General features: G+C 36.4%; 1 pseudogene; it reads right to left on the bottom strand.

Moving 5' to 3' along the window:
* Positions 1-8,304: 8,304 nt before the first annotated feature.
* LOC117026025 (heat shock cognate 71 kDa protein-like) lies at positions 8,305-10,246 on the bottom strand (annotated as a pseudogene).
* Positions 10,247-17,035: the final 6,789 nt, after the last annotated feature.

Genomic DNA, 17,035 nt, shown 5'->3' on the forward strand with positions numbered 1-17,035 from the left:
TTGACAAAAAAGTTCTCCAACCTCTGCACTTGAGTATGAGTAATAGGGCAGATTTATTTAACATTAATCTTCAGCTTTTTTCTCATCCCCACAAAAAGAATCTGTGGGAGAGAATAGAAGCTAGCAAGAAGGAAGATAGCATAGTTCTCGTAAAGGGAGCTGCGCATAGTTTTGAAAACATGCATGTTCCATTGCCTGAAATTATAGTTCCTTTACTTAAAGAAAAAGATAATAAAATAGTGATAACAATATCAACCAAAAAACTTCAATAATCTGTATGTACTTCATCAATTCCTATTACTAGGCTAGGATGCTTATATTCTCCCTTCCTGTTCTAACATGCTCTTGGTATATTTGCTTGCAGCTAACATCATTGCTGCCACTTTCAAGAAAGGCGTACTATAAACTCTTACTGGCTAAAGGGAAGCACGTGATCTAATGATTTCAGTGGTGGTTTTAGTTGTTTCATGGAGAGGAAAGGTTTAAGACAGAAAGTAAAACTAAGTTGAGAGCTTGGAGAGAAAGGAGTAAACTTGAAGTGGAAGATAGCTATACACTTCCATTTGTAGGGGTGGGCTCTCATCCAGTTATCTGTTGTTTTGATTGTACGTAATGTGTTACATTAACAAGGAACATTTCCTTCTAGATTTATTTTATCCACAAAAAAAGGGGAAAATAAAACAATTTTTAAAACCTTTAAAATGATAGTGCTGTATTTCAATCAGTTTCATTGACTCCTGCCTAATCTGCATCTCATGGACTTTGAGTCTGAAGCCTTGATCAGTGAGTTTATTTTGCATGTGGCCAGGACATGGATTACCAAGATCAGTGTATAGAGCATATAAAATGTATCATATATGTTGTATTGAGGTTTGTAAAACAAGGTGTTTACTAGAAGGGACAAGACAATGGCTGCACATGTTTGAGACTGATAAGAGTGAAGTAAAAAAACACGTTTTTGTGTAAAACTGAGCATAAGAAAATTGAGTGATAAACACCTTTACCAAACAAGTTCTGGCAAACATCTTTTGGTTATCACCTAAGATATAAACAACTCCTGGAAAACCACTTCTGGTTATCACCCAAGAAGTAAACAAGTCCAAGGAAAAAAGGATAAAAGCAGAACTCCAGAGCAGTGCTGTGAGTAGTCTGACGGGGCGCTCTGGCTAAGACCCTCTGTGAAGCTCTGAGCAAGACACTATCTGACAGAATCATCTGTGAGTGGCAAGCCGCGATATTCCGGGACTCTCCGAAGCTCTTCCTTGCAAGACCAGCTTGCCTCAGACCCGTAGTGGGCCCAGGCGCCTCTCTAGGACGAGGGACCTTCTCCATCTCAATTGACCCTGGAACTTGGTTCGTTATTCAAGTCCATGCTATTCTGTAAAACCTTCTGTGCTTAGGAGAGCATTGGCCTCTGGAAGGACATTGGTTCCCTAATAAAGCTGTGTTACTTACTCTAGCTGAACCTGTGTGTCAGGACTTTGTTCCTCACTTGCATCACGAGTACCACACCGGGATGTAGGGCCCTGCGGAGGGGTTTATGTCCCCTTGGCTTTCAGGCAAAGACTGAAATGTGGCGATTGCCCTTACCGGCACTTGCAACAACCAGACAGCAGACTTTGGTAGATTGTTTTTAAAGATGTTTAAAATAATTCATAACTGTTGTCCTCTGCAGTGTGAGTTTTCTGCTTCTCCCATCAAGGCTTAGAGTTTATAACCCCACTCCTTGAATATCAAATTACTTTCTGACTTGCTTTCACCAATAGAATGTGGTTAGAGAGATGTTATTTGACTTCAGAGCCTATACCACAGAGATCTTGTATCTTCCACTTGTATTCCCTTGGAATGCTTCCCTGTGAGAAAGGCTATGTGTTAGTTACCTGTTGCTGCATTACAATGTCACCACAAGCTTGGTGATACTTATTTTATCCTAGTTTCTGTGTGGTTCGGGAGTCTAGGTACAGTTTAGCTCAGTGTTCCCATTAGGGTCTCACAAAGCTGCAGTCAAAGTGTTAGCTGGGGCTGCAGTCTTATCTGAGGTTTGACTGAGTAAAGATGGACTTCTAGCTCATTCGGTTATTGGAGGAATTCACTTCTTAGATCTAGAGGCTTACTGCGTTTCTTGCCATGGGGGCCTCCTCCATATGACTGCTACCTTAAAGTCAGCCAGAAAGAAAGAAACCCAAAAGGTGATCACTGCAGTCTTATGTCATACACTCCTATATCATAATCACGTGTTTCATGCCCTTTCCCATATTCTGATGGTTTAAAGCAAGTCACAGTTTCAACCCATACTCAAGGGCAGGGAAACCCGGAAGGGTTTGAGCACCAGGCAGTGGCCATCATGAGGCCACGTTGAGACTGCCCATCACAGCCAGTCTTGTGTATTGGAGGATGAACGTTGTCAAGAATTGTGAATGGTCTGAGATTTTACCCTATTAATCTCCTTTCAAAGGATGTGTAGTCACACCCTTAGTGTTCTCTTCAGAACATGCTTTCTCAATTTTTACAATATGGACAGGATAAGAATTTGCCAAATGTTAGATTTCTCTGAGGTATAGGCTCTGAAGTCAGATAACATCTCTCTAACCACATTCTATTGGTGAAAGCAAGTCAGAAAGTGACTTGATATTCGAGGAGTGGGGTTATAAACTTGAGGCCTTCAGGGGAGGAGCAGAAAACTCACACTGCAGAGGACAACGGTTATGAATTATTTTAAACATATTTAAAAACAGTCTATCAAAGTCTGCTCTCTGATTGTTGCAAGTGCCTGTAAGGGCAATTGCCACATTTTAGTCTATTCCTGAAAGCCAAGGGGACATTAACATCATTTTAGATAGAAAGATTTAGATATAGTGTGTGTGTGTGTGTAAAAAATAATTTTATGGTTTCTATAACATAGAACTGATGAGAGAGAGAGAGAGAAAGAAAGAGAGAGACAGAAAGAGAGAGAGAGATATAGATACTTAGAAAGACATTTAGAAGAAAAAACATGAACTATTAACAATGGTTATCCTTTATGGGTGATTTTAATGGAGACTTTTACTTAGAACAATATAGTGAGTTGAAGTTGTTGGAATTTGTACTTCTATTAATTTGTATTCAAGGAAACAACCAAGAATTGAAAGTTCAGTGAAATGGTATCATTACTGTGGAAATTAAGAAATAATGCACTTACAATAATTTAGTACTTTGATACATTCACTCAGTTATGTTCTCCCAGTGTTCATATTATGGATGCAAGTTTCTACTTTGCTTCTGATGTTGAAAAGCTTATATTTTCTGCAAAATTGGCTCTCAAAGTGACAGGTATTTCCTAGCTTACATATCTGGATAACCCAAGAAATTGCACTAAGTCCTATTGTGCTTTAAAGGCAAATACCACGCTCATCTTTGTTCAGTAAATATTTTATTTATTCCTCAGTCAGACTGTACATCCCTTATAGGCATGCTGCTGAGTACAAAATATATTTTAAAATTAAGAAACTACCCATTTCACAGGATACTATTCAAAACCAGCTATTGTTATTTGAAAAGAAAATACTTTGCTATTCTGATAGGTTAAATTGTGCTTCATTATTATTTTAATTTGAGTAATCTGTTTTTAATGATCAGGAATGCATTGTTTCTTTGACTTTTTAAAATATTGTCTACCTCACAGCTGGATTCAAATCTTGGCAGCTTTACTTTAAGAAAATGATGACTGTAACAGTTTTTTGATTTCCATAATCATAGCCACCATCATCATCATATCCATCATTATATCAAAACAAAAGTCTGAGAACACAACCCCTGAATGATAGTATTCTACTTTTCTTTCTCATCTATGCTAATTTAATCACAATCCCTACAGAATATTTTATAAACGGATTTGCTCAAGATCAGTATTAAATTTCACTTTTTAAAAAAGCTACAGGTGAAGAAGTTGAAGAATGTGTTCTCTTTTTTAGCATACAATTGGTTACTAAGCAATTTTGTCATAGCCTGTTTAACACTTGTACTAGTCAGGGTTCTCCACAGAAACATAACCAATAGGATGTTTGTTTGTTTTAAGGAATTGGCTCACAAAGTTATGGAGTCCCAAGATCTACAGGGTGAGTTGGCAAGGCAGAGTCCTAGGAGATCCAATGGTGTAGTTTCAGTCTGAAGGCCTGCAGCCTCAAGGCTCAGGAAATACTGATTTTTCAGTTCAAGTCCAAAGGAAGGAAAAGGCCAATGTCCCACTTGGATGGTACTCAGCCAGGAAGAATTCTCTCTTACTCAGGGGAGGGTCAATCTTTTTATTCTCGTTAGGCCTTTAATTGATTGGATGAAGCCCACCCACATTAGGGAGGACAATCTGCTTTACTCAGTCTACCAATGCCAATGTTAATTTCATCCAAATACAACCTTACAGAACAGCCAGGATCATATGTAATCAAGTATATGAGTACTTCATGGCCCAGTCAAATTAACACAGAAAATTAACCGTGACACTAATCATTTATTGAGTGATTACTATATGACCGTTACAGACATACCTTGTTTTATTAAGCATTATTGTGCTTCACAGGTGTTGCATTTTTTTACAAATTGAAGGCAAGACTTTCTATTAGCAAAAAGATTATGACTTGCTTTATTGTGATACTAGGAGTTTACATTTGTTAACTTATTGAATGCTTATACCAATTTATAAGTTCCTATTATTATTATTATTTTTCCTATTTGGAGATGAGGAGCAGGTAAGTAATTTGCCTGAGAGCCAAAACCTGAAAAAAGGTGGCATTCGGATTTCAATTACAGTTTTCTGGTGACAGAACTGGTACTCCTTATCACAGTTCAACACTGCCTCTCTAGATTGAACAATTTGGATTATAAATGCAGTTGTCAAAAATTATCATTTATATCTGAACACTTTCTAGAGTGAAAGGATGTGCTAACAATGGTGCTGGGACAACACGCATGAATTGGGCCTAAAACCTGGAGGTATTCTTATCCCGAAATCAATTTTCAGTAAAAGAGCTATTGCACAACTATATAAGATTATAGGAATGTTTTCCCTCCCTTTTCTTACTGCTTATAATGAGAATAAGAATAACAACTCGCATTTGCCTCAGCCTACAGAAATGACACAACTGACTGAAAAAATATAAATTAAAGGCTGACTGATTAGTCTGCAGAAGGAACTGCAGGGCCAAGCAAAGAGATCACAATCATTCCCATGGTTAACAAGTAAAGCCTATAGCTGGTATTTTGTAGAACACACTAGAAATAGACTCTGCATTGAAAATGAATCGATAAAGATCCAGTGCTTAAGGTGTACTTGCAGCATTGAACATACAAAGGCTAAAACTTAATAGTACAGGCATTGAAACAAATAAGTGGAATTCTAATAGTGAAGGTGTGAAAAATAAAAGAATATTAGATCCAGAAAAGAGTATCAGTGACAATGAGCAACATATACAATGGAAACCAGAGCAGAAAAGATATCCTTCCCTTGGATAGGCTGCTAGGTTGACTTTTCAGTTGCTTTGTGAAAAACCTAAGATACTGCTATTTTGGAAACATAGTCTGTACCTCTTATAATTCTGTTTATTTTAGAAGTAGTATATTAGTACATATTGTGCTACAAATTACTCCAAAATTTAGCAGCTTGAAACTGCAAACGTTACCTCACAATTCCTGTGGATCATGAGTTCAGGAGCAGCTTAAATGGATAATTGTGACTCAAGGGCTCTCATGAGTTGGCGGCCACACTGTGTGCTGGCCTGCATTCTCATCTGAAGGCTTGACTAGAGTAGAAATCTGTTCTCAAAGTCACTTGCAAGATTTTTGGCAGACCTCAGTTCCTTGTGGGCTATAGGACTGAGGGTTCAATTCATCCCTGGATGTTGGCTTCTCTCTGTAGGTCTTGCTATAAGAAACCTCACAACATGGCAGCTGCCCTCACCCACACCAGGTGTTCTCAGAGGGAGTGAGTAAGAAAGCACCTCGGATGTTTATAAGCTAATTTCAGAAGTAATATACTGGGGGTGCCAAAAAATGTGTACACGTGAACGCTTTGGTCACAGTTGCTCAAGCAGTAGTTCGCCATAATCAGAAGTGTCTGGACGCTGATGTGGTTACTTTGAGCACCTCTTGTAATTGCAGAAGTCAAAAGTTACTTGTATTCTCTTTTGTTATCAGTATATATTGAGTATTACAATTCTAATACAGTTTTCCTTTCTTAAAATGTGTATGCATTTTTTTGGCACCCTCTGTATTATTACTTATATCGTATTTATTAGAAGTGAGTCACGAAATCCAGCTCACACACAAGGGGAGGGAATTATACAAAAGACTGAATATCTAGAGGTAGATGATTGGGGACCATACTGGATGCTGGCTTCCGCCGTCTGCCCTCTGGCCCCCAGTGATTCACATCCCGCCTACATACAAAATACACTCTCTCCCTCCCAAGCTGCCCAAAGTCTCATCTCATTGTATCATCAGCTCAAAGTCCATAATCTTGTTCTTAAAATCAGGTCCAGGTGTTGACAAAGCTCTTCAGATATAGTACAGCTCTTTGAGCACAGTTCATTTTGATCTATGAAACAGATCAATTTGATCTGTTCTAAATGTGAGAAATGGGAGGCTTGAGTGAATCACTGGCCCATAGAATTTCTGAAACCCATACGGAATAATACTGGAAGTTAGTTGAATGGTCTGAAGGCTTGGGAATAATTTTCCAAGGTTCTGAGCTCTACCTTCTGGGCTCTTTTGAGTCATATTTCCTTTTGCAGGAAATATAGCACATGTTCACAGCTGAGCAGTTCTCTCAGCCTACTGCAAGTTTCCCATATTTGTTGGAATCTGTCCTCTAACCCCATTCCAATTGTTAGAATCTCATTCCTTTGTAATCAATTCCCTAACTTGAACAAGAGACCTCACAAGTTTAGGAGTTCAGTTTGCTTATTTTGGTTTTCTGAAGTATTGACTCTGGCTACAGGAAGAAGACTTTCTTTCAGGAAAGTCATAGAGGCTTTCAAGTCCCTTATGCAAGGCTTTAAACTAGAAATTTAAAGCTCTGAGCTTGTCCTTTTTATTTTTCTTTAAGCTTTCCAGTGCAGCTGAAGCAACCAACCAAACATCTGCATTATTCTGTTTATGTTCACTAAAATAATCTGTGGGAACAAATACATAATCACCTAGAGCTTTGCCTTTTGTGGACACTTGATTACAAACATCTAAGCATGATAACTTGAGTAATTATTTTCCAGGGGATGTTGTGGACCATCAATGCCTTCTTTACCACTGGAAGCAGAGTCATTAATGCTTTTATATCGAATCAGATCAGAGATCTCATGTCATAAATCCTAGAAACAATTCAGAGAACTCATCCTTAGGAGTCTGTTTCTCTGGAGTCACTCTCAGTGCCAAATTCCATCAGGGTTCACTCAGGGAAGTGGAACCCATAGTAGGTAACAGAGGACCTTCCTTGGACCACTATAATGCTCTAGCTCTGAGCTTCTAAGTCTACACATCATTTTTCCCAAATTGCATAGCAAGCTGTGAGGAACTTCATGTCCTTTCGTTAAGCCTGTATCATAACTCTGACTCTCTTTTCTCTCATGGTCAGACAATTAATGCTATGTATGATAGCAAATTATAGTAAATAATCAAGAATATCAAAATCCATCTGACAGATTTTTGAGAACTTTGAACCTTAGGGAGAGGGAGATTGTGTTTGATCAGTGACCTTGCTCACTCCCGCCACCAGGAAGACCTCTAGTTTTCTTACATAAATAGGTCCATTCCCTTCTGATTCCTGAATATTAATAACAAGGCATTAGTACAGTCATGATATGTTGACAAACTTTTTTTTTTTTGCACAAAGTGTTTATTTTATTTAAATTTGTGTAAACTCAGAGCTTGTCAAAGTTCTCTAAAGAACTGTTCTGAGGTCTGTTCTGAGGTGATCTTCTTTTTCTGCTTATACAAAGAAGTGCCAAGAAGCTTCTCTAATTGAGAAAGAACAAAGGACTTCATTATATTTAGTGCATCAGGGAGGAAAATATTCCTGTTTCCTGGTCTTTTTTTTTCCTCCAATATTAAATAGTTTTTTTAAGACATCGCATTTTCCACTTTACTACACAGTGCTTGTAAAGTACATCGTTATTTCCTTTCCCTGTGCACATATTCTATATTCAAGTATCAAGAATGCCCAGTTTTTGTTTTTTTTTTACTATATAGCAGCCCAACTTTAAAACTGTTGTGAATTTGCTACAAATTTGGATCCTTCAGTATTTTGTGTGGAACAATGCTAAATCTATGTTCAAAGTTGGCTTAATCGACCTCTTCAATAGTGGGTCCAGAAGAGGCACTACCAGAAGGAGGGGCTCCACCACCAGGGAAGCTCCCAGCATTCCTCCTGACATGCCTCCTGCACTGTGGTACAGCTTGGTAATGATGGGATTGCAGATTTTTTCCAGCTCTTTCTGCTGATGTTCAAATTCTTCCTCCTCTGCAGTCTGGTTCTTAACAAGCCAGTTGACGATTTCATTGCACTTTTCAAGAATCTTCTGTTTGTCCTCATCATTGATCTTGCCTTGGAGTTTTTTTTTATCTTCAACAGTTGCTTTCACGTTGAATGCATAGGATTCAAGTGAATTCTTGGAAGATACCATGTCCCTCTGCTTCTCATCTTCAGCTTTATACTTCTCAGCTTTCTGGACCATGCGCTCAATGCCTTCCTTGCTCTGGCAAACCTTGTCATTAGCGATGGTAATCTTGTTCTCTTTTCCTGTACTCTTATACACAGCAGAGACACTGAGGATGCCACTGGCATCAATATCAAAAGTGACTTCAATCAGAGGAGCACCACGGCATGCAGGAGGTATGCCTGTGAGTTCAAACTTGTCAAGCAAATTGTTATCTTTGGTCATTGCCCACTCACCTTCATAAACCTGAATGAGCACACCAGGCTGGTTGTCAGAGGAGGTAGTAGAAGTCTGTGTGTGCTTGATAGGAATGGTAGCATTGCGCCTGATGATGGCAGTCATGATTCCACCAGCAGTTTCAATGCCAAGGGAAAGAGGAGTGACATCCAACAGGAGCAAATCTTGAACATTTTCAGATTTGTCTCCAGATAGGATGGCTGCCTGGACAGCTGCACCATAAGCAGCAGCCTCATCAGGGTTGATGCTCTTATTCAACTCTTTTCCATTGAAGAAGTCCTGTAGGAGTTTCTGAATCTTTGGGATATGGGTAGAACCACCCGCCAGGATAATATCGTGGATCTGGGACTTGTCGAGCTTGGCATCCTGAAGGGCTTTCTCTACAGGGTCCAGGGTGCCACAAAAAAAGGTCAGCATTCAATTCTTCAAATTAGGCATGAGTGATAGAGGTATAGAAGTTGATTCTTTCATAGAGCGAATCAATCTCAATACTGGTTTGGGTGCTGGAAGAGAGTGTACGCTCACAGCATGTTCACAAGCTGTACGGAGGTGACGGACAGCCCTCTTGTTCTCGCTGATGTCCTTCTTATGCTTGTGCTTGAACTCTGCAATGAAATGGCTGATTATTTGGTTGTCAAAGTCTTCTCCACCTGAGTGAGTGTCTCCAGCTGTAGATTTGACCTCAAAGATTCCATCTTCAATTATGAGAATTGACACATCAAAAGTGCCACCTCCCAAGTCAAAGATCAGCACATTTGTTTCAGCTCCAGCCATTTTGTCTAAGACGGAAGCAATGGCAGTAGCAGTTGGCTCATTGATGATTCTAATAACATGGAGACCAGCAATAGTTCCAGCATCTTTGGTAGCCTGACACTGAAAGTCATTGAAGTAAGCAGGTACTGTGACGATAGCAGTGGTAACAGTATTCCTGAGGTAGCTTCTGCAATTTCCTTCATCTTTGTCAAAACCATAGATGACACTTCTGGATAGAAACTTTCTGTTTCTCCCTTGTATTCTACTTGGATCTTGGGCCTGCCAGCATCATTCACCACCATGAAGGGCCAATGCTTCATATCGGATTGAACAACAGCATCATCAAATCTACGTCCAATCAGGCGTTTGGCATCAAAAACCATGTTGGTAGGGTTCATTGCAACTTGATTGTTTGCAGCATTACTGATCAATCATTCAGTATCAGCAAAGGCGACATAACTTGGGATGGTTCGGTTTCCCTGATCATTGGCAATTATTTCCACTTTTCCATGTTGGAAGACACCGACACAAGAGTAGGTGGTGCCGAGATCAATGCCAACTGCAGGTCCCTTAGACATGGCTGCTTCAGTGTAATGCGTCTCGCGAAGAAGACAGATCCCAACAGCTGCCCCCTCATTCAGTGAGGCCCTCCTGGTCTTAACATTATTAAAATTTATCCTAGTTCCTCCATAGTTTGTATGTGATAGCTTTTCTGTTGTTAATGTTTTAGAAACTGATATTAGAACTACAGTCTGTATCATTTATTATTTGGCATGTTTATTCCAAAGTTTTTTATTCTTAATAAATCCTGTGGATTTCATAAAACTTCAGTATAAATCTACTTCAGATGATGGTTTGCAGAGAAATTTGAACCTGCCAAAGCACTAGGGAGCAGCAGGTAAAACCAAATATGGATGCCTGTTTAAGAATGATTTCTCAGTCTAGTGACCAGAAAACCCACTGAGGACCCTGCACTTGTTAATAATAAACACATTTTGATAATAATACATATAATTTGATAATTTACATGTATGTGTATATCCAATATATATGCACATATATATAAATGTGCGTGTGTGTGTGTGCATGCACGTGTGTGTGCACATGTTTTTCTTTGGGAGAGTTAGTTCATACTTTTATCACATTCTCAAAAGCATCTGTCAGTCCCAAAATGACTAAAAACTACTGATGAGAGAATTCCATCTTGGCTGAGCTTATGTTACAATAACAAATAGATTGTATATTTCTGGATATTAATTAGATGACATGAAGACTGAATTATACATGGGTGGAGGTGACAATTAGAGTATTTCAGGGAGACTTGGCAACAACAGGAAATCTTAAATTGTGGAACACAGTTGATAAACAACATGAAGGAGAGACGGGACCCACAGACATTTGGTGTGGAGTGCACTCCACTGGAAAGCAAGCTAGGGTTTTTCAACTTATATTTGAATTGATTTCCATCTTTTGCCCTAGAATATGAATATAATCTAAAAGTTAGAGAAAACAGAAAAATGTTATGTTAGATTAAAGGGGAATTATTGATTTGTAGGGCATGTTTTTGAAACTAGTAAATGAAATGGAAAAGAGGAGTCTTATAGAGAGTTAGACATTACTTGCCTAGTAATTTTTATGTCATCACGAGTGAAAAAAACTTAAACAAATGATGCATTTACTTGAGCGCCAATTTAATCTTTAGTTATAGTTAACGGCCAAAATTCACTCTCCAGCAGTAAAGTCATAGATGCAGATCACTGAACTGTATGATTAGATCTTGATATAGAAGACAATAGGTTGCCTTTTTGAAGCTGACTCAAAACATCAAGCAAATACTGTGCATTGATATTTTGTTTTATTTTAGTTTCTATGAGGTGGTAAATCAGTATATTCAGTTACCAGGAAAGAAAGAGATTTCTATCTTTTTATTATTTATATATTTTCATCTAAGAACTCTAACCATTCATGTTTTCTTTGACTGTTTCCCCCTATTCTCCTCAAAATTCAAATGAATTTTGAATTCATTTTCAGAGAACTTGAATTTCATGTTGAAATTTCAGTTAGCTTACATTGTAGTTTAAAACTACCAAAAATGTAGTTTGAACTTTTAGTATTTTTATTGTATAGTATTTATTTATTTATATATGTTAGGCATTTAATACTGTCTCAAATATCAGAATATATTTAGAGAGTGAAATAATATCCAAAAAGCCTAATTATATCAGATATACACCCATAGATATATATGTTCTTGTTTATTATTGAAGTATAATCAACATGCAAGAAAATCAATAAATTTAATTTTATATTTGATGAGCTTTGGCAAATCAAGATATAAAACATTCCAATCATCTCAGAAATTTGTTTTCCCCCTGTCTGTCCAATCCCTAAAGCAGCCACAGTTTGAAGTTTTAGTACCTTTCTGATTTTAGAAATGCATGTAAATGTAATTATACACCATGTGCTCTATTTTATCTGGATTCTTATGCAGAACACAATGTTTTCCAGATTTAACCATGTTGTTTCATGAATTAGTAGTTCATTCATTTTTATGTCTAAGAAATATTCCACTATATGATTATACTGTAAAAGTTTTATCCATTCATTTGTTCATGGACATTCAGGGTTTTTTGATTTGTTTAAAATCAATTTTACTGAGGTATAGTTTACATAAATTAAAATGATTAGATTTTAAGAATACAATGTAATGAGTTTCAACACATTTATACTCTGTGGCACCACAATCTCAATCAAGATAAAAATTATTTCTATAATCACTGAAAATTTCTCCTGATCCTTTGCCTTCAATACCCTGACCTCTGGGTAACCACGGATCTGATTTTTATCACCATATTTTTATCACCATATTTTTATCACCGGTTCCAATTTTCCTATTTTGGAACTGCATATAAATTGAATCATCAAATATGTTTCATCTGGCTTCTTTCACTCAATATTTTGGTTTTTTTAAAAAGTCATCCATGATAATTTAAAATATTCTATTATTTTAAATCAGTAGTTTATATCATTTATTAGTTTCACAATGTAAGAATATACTAAAATTTTCATATTCATTCTCCTGTCAACGGGCATTTGTGTTGTTTCCTGCTTTTAACTATTATGAATAAAAATGCTATCAATATCAGTTTTACAAATCTTTTTGTGAGCATATACACTCTATACTCTGTAAGTTCCTATTGCTGGGTCATAGTATAAATATATATTTAATCATATAACAGTTTTCCAAAGTAGTTGTACCATTTAAACTCTCACCTGAAATTAAAGAATTATAGTTGCCCTACATCCTTGCCAGCGTTGGGTATAGCAGTCCTTTGTATCTTAGCCATTTTAGTGGGTTTCAAGTGCTATATTACTGTGGTTTTTATTTGTATGTCCCTGATGACTAATGACAATTGATGAACATTTATAAAGTGTCAGGCATTTTTCTAAGAGATTTTCTTGTATTCTGTACTCAAAATAACTAGAAAGTAGGCACTGAAAGGACTGATAATCACAGAGAGCTACTTCATTTTTAAATATTCCCATGAGATTATGTAACAGTTGCAACTCTTCCCATACCCCACCCCCTTTACAACATAAAACTTTGGGCATATTTATTGAATTATTTATGTATTTCTTAATCATTAACGTGTATAAAGCTGTATTATTAATTTTACTACATTCCCATCTTTTTTTGTTTTTTTCCCGTGTGTCACTGACAGGATTTTTGAATAATGTGCCTGTGAGCCTATTTACCTATAATCCCTGTGAATTTTGTAATTTATTTACTTAGCACAATCATTTATAGGAACACATATGTCTCATTATAGCAGAACCGACTATGTCTTTTTTCCTTGCTGCTTTTAAAATCTTTTTTCTTTTTTCCCCAGCAATTATACTATGATAGCATAATACTGGGTGTTATCATCTTTTTCAAGTTGGGTGTTCCTAGTTCTTATACAATAAATAGATTGCATTATTGTATTAGTATTATGAATTATTATGAATTCTTAATCATAAATCCTTCAAACATTTCTCCTGCCCCATTCTCTTTTAGCACTTCATTTATACTTTATGTAGCCTTTTTTCATCATATACATCTGTATACATCTGTATTTCTCTCTTTTTGTTCTGTACTTCAGTCAGTATACTCATTTGATGTTTGTTCACTAATTCTCTCTTTAGCTATGCCTATTTTACTGTTAAATCATGAACTGTTTTCTTAATATGTTCTAATTCTAACATTTTTCTATGCAATCAATCCTCTGGCTACCCTCCTACATACAAACATCCATCCCAAAGTATATGCATCCAAAGTATATATATGCCTCTGTCTTAGTGTGTTTTGAATGTTGATGTAGAGTATTTGGTATAAGCCAAATTTATTTTTTCTAAAACATATGAGGTCGTCTTTTGGCCTAATAATCAAAATTATTATTTTATCTTTAAAATCCAAATATTTCTCTATTTTGAGATATTGTATACAGGGAGGCAGCCACGGCTCTCAGAATACCTGTGAACTCTGTATTTTGCTCTTCGGTGAAAATGTGGCCATCTAAACAGTGAGTGTAACATTCTCTTAAATAAAAGCAATAAACTCATATACTCTCCCCAATTTCCACCCTCTACTGGGATGGAAATTTGAATTAGTAAAGACCTAATACCAGTAATTACTGACTTTTTCCAATCAGTAATGCTTGGGCAGCATTACCAGCTGCTTTGTATCTATTAGGAAGCTAAGGCCAGGAGAAAGTCTCTTCAATCCCATCCTGCATTGTTCTTAATTGTTCTTCAATGTTTTTGAATTCTTAACTATGGGAAGTAAGAAGTTGGCATGCTCTAATCTCCCATTAATCCCATCTATTACTCAGACAAAGCAGTGCATGCATATTTAGGACATACATAGTGCTACAGAAAAGTGTGTGAGCAAAAGGGCAGTTTCTGAGCCTGGATTTTCACTTGAATCATCCTTACAGTTTTTTCCTCCTGGATTGTGATGATCCCCTAAATTTATTCACTGTCTACTATCTTCCTTTCTCCACATGGTTCAATTACTGATGAAGATAGAATTTATGGTTTCTAACTCATTTCCTTATTTACCTTTAAATGAACACAAAGTGCTCATGGCTTTTGAGCTTTTGTTGTATTTTGTTTTATTCTGTTTTTAAATAGTTTTTATACTCAAAATATGTTAGAATGCAGAGAGAGTAAATCCCAAGATACAACATTTCTCTTCAAATGTTAAAAGAAAATAAGTTTCAACCATCTGATATGATTTCTTCCCTAGGCTTATGCTCTTATTTCTTGCATCATACCTTACGTCCCTAGTGTCTTTAATAATAGGTCTCTCAAATTACTCTTAAGAATTTTAGTTTTATTTTCTAGTTTGGAACACAGATTATAAACAAACACATAATATATTAAAAATGTTAAATCCTTGCCTCCCCCAAACACCACGGAAATAACTTATTAATAAAACAAAAGTGAGATCATTTCTTTCTGTGATAAGAGAAAGCAATGTCATAGTCTTAGCAAGTCAGAACAGAGAAGCCAGAGTTGTGAAATTTTTCAATATTACAGTTTGATTAGGAATGGATAAAGATTATGACATAATAGTTTAAGCCTAATGGATATAGCAAAGTGAGGGTTTTGAGGAAAGTGTTTAGAAGAATCTAGAAGAGAAAACAATCATTTGAAATTATCGATTGAAAAGCTTAATAGCCTAATATTAAGTGCAATAGGTTTTTCTGGAAGTTCCTGAAATGAATAATAAAGTTATTTGTAACTTTCCTCTTCCTGAGCAAGAAATTCCTGGAAAACACAGCAATAACAACAAAAAAGCTCAAAAGCCATAACCTCTTTCGGCCCACTCGATTGTGTTGATGAAAAAACAGTGGAAAACTAAAAGTCCTATTAATATAGGCAGTAAGCTGTGTGGGTTTACTGTAAATGGTTTCAGCTCTCACAGGTCTTATGGAGAAAAATAAGGAGGGAGTACCAGAGGTGGGGAAAGTGTGCTGTGATTTTAAGCAGGGAATTCATAGAAGGCTTTTCTGAGAATACAAGTGAAACATGAAGGAGGGAAAGTGATTGCTTCTCTATGGTGAATTATCTTCACAAAACTGCTAAGGCAATCTATTGATTGCTGTGGTGCTGTCAGATAACAATAAAGCCACAGATGGTTCAATCTGAGCAATATAAACTATCTTTGCTATATAGACTCTGCATTTTGAGACAGAAATTCGAAACCTGATATTTTAAATGTCAGGAAGTAAACAGCTGTCCATAAAACCTGATAAGTGCCTCCATTTACTCTAAGTTTGGCTATTATTTCAGCATTATGTTCTATTTTCTTTAAGAAGAAAAAAGAAGGCATTTAATACTTTTCTGGAAAGCCCATTTCTTTTGAAGTGCAAATAAAATTGTGGTATTATTAAGCCCACTTTTTGTCATTCCAATTACTCTTCTCTCCACCAAGTTTGAAATAAGTTTTTGTTGTTGTTGTTTTGTTTTTTCCCCCTCCATTCTTGGACTAGTATAGGAATATATTTCTCTCATATAGGAACAAGGTTTCTTACTTTGAAGTGGAAAAATACTAAATGTTTGTTTTCTATTTTCTAATTCAAGGAAAAGGAAATACAAGGGACCTTCTCTAGAGTAACTCATAGAAATTTTATGAATGAAAACTTGTAGAGCTTGTTTCTTTAACTTATGGCAAGCTACTCTAAGGAGAGACAATTCACAAGAACTGTTTTAACTTAGAGCATGTGAGAGCTGACTGCCATAAATATAGATGAGAAAAAAAATCAGTTATAATTTTAACAAATTTCTAAATGATGTGTGGTTAGTGTATCCTTTTAGGATGAGTAGAGTTTCAGATATATTTGAAGTTCTCGAGTTGACTTGAGAGTCACTGGAGGCTCATAGAAAGAATAGAGAGCTCTGTCTAGTAGCGGAGAAATGTAGGTACAAAATATTGCATGCTTTTCCAGACCCTTGGTAGTTGGCACTTTTCAAGTAATTTGTTTATTTCTTTTATACTATAAAATTTGTAGCCATATTTTTTCATAACTTTCTATTATCCTTTAATTTCTACTATTCCTTATATTGATACTTTATAACTTGTTTCTATTCTCTTTTCCCCATCATGCTAACTAGAGATTTATCTATTTTAATTATGTATTCAAGAATCATAATTTTACCATTTTAAAAAATTATACTTTAATAAGAGTTTTGATTCTGGATGAGAGAAACTTGGGAGTAAGTGTTGGCATACACGAGATAAGAGGTCAGATAGATGGAGAGGTACCAGACATAGAGACTAAACAGTGGCAGTTGGTAAGGGGGAGGAACAGTAAGAGAATGAT

Source organism: Rhinolophus ferrumequinum, chromosome 8 (genome assembly GCF_004115265.2).
Source record: "Rhinolophus ferrumequinum isolate MPI-CBG mRhiFer1 chromosome 8, mRhiFer1_v1.p, whole genome shotgun sequence".
Classification (NCBI taxonomy): Eukaryota; Metazoa; Chordata; class Mammalia; order Chiroptera; family Rhinolophidae; genus Rhinolophus; species Rhinolophus ferrumequinum.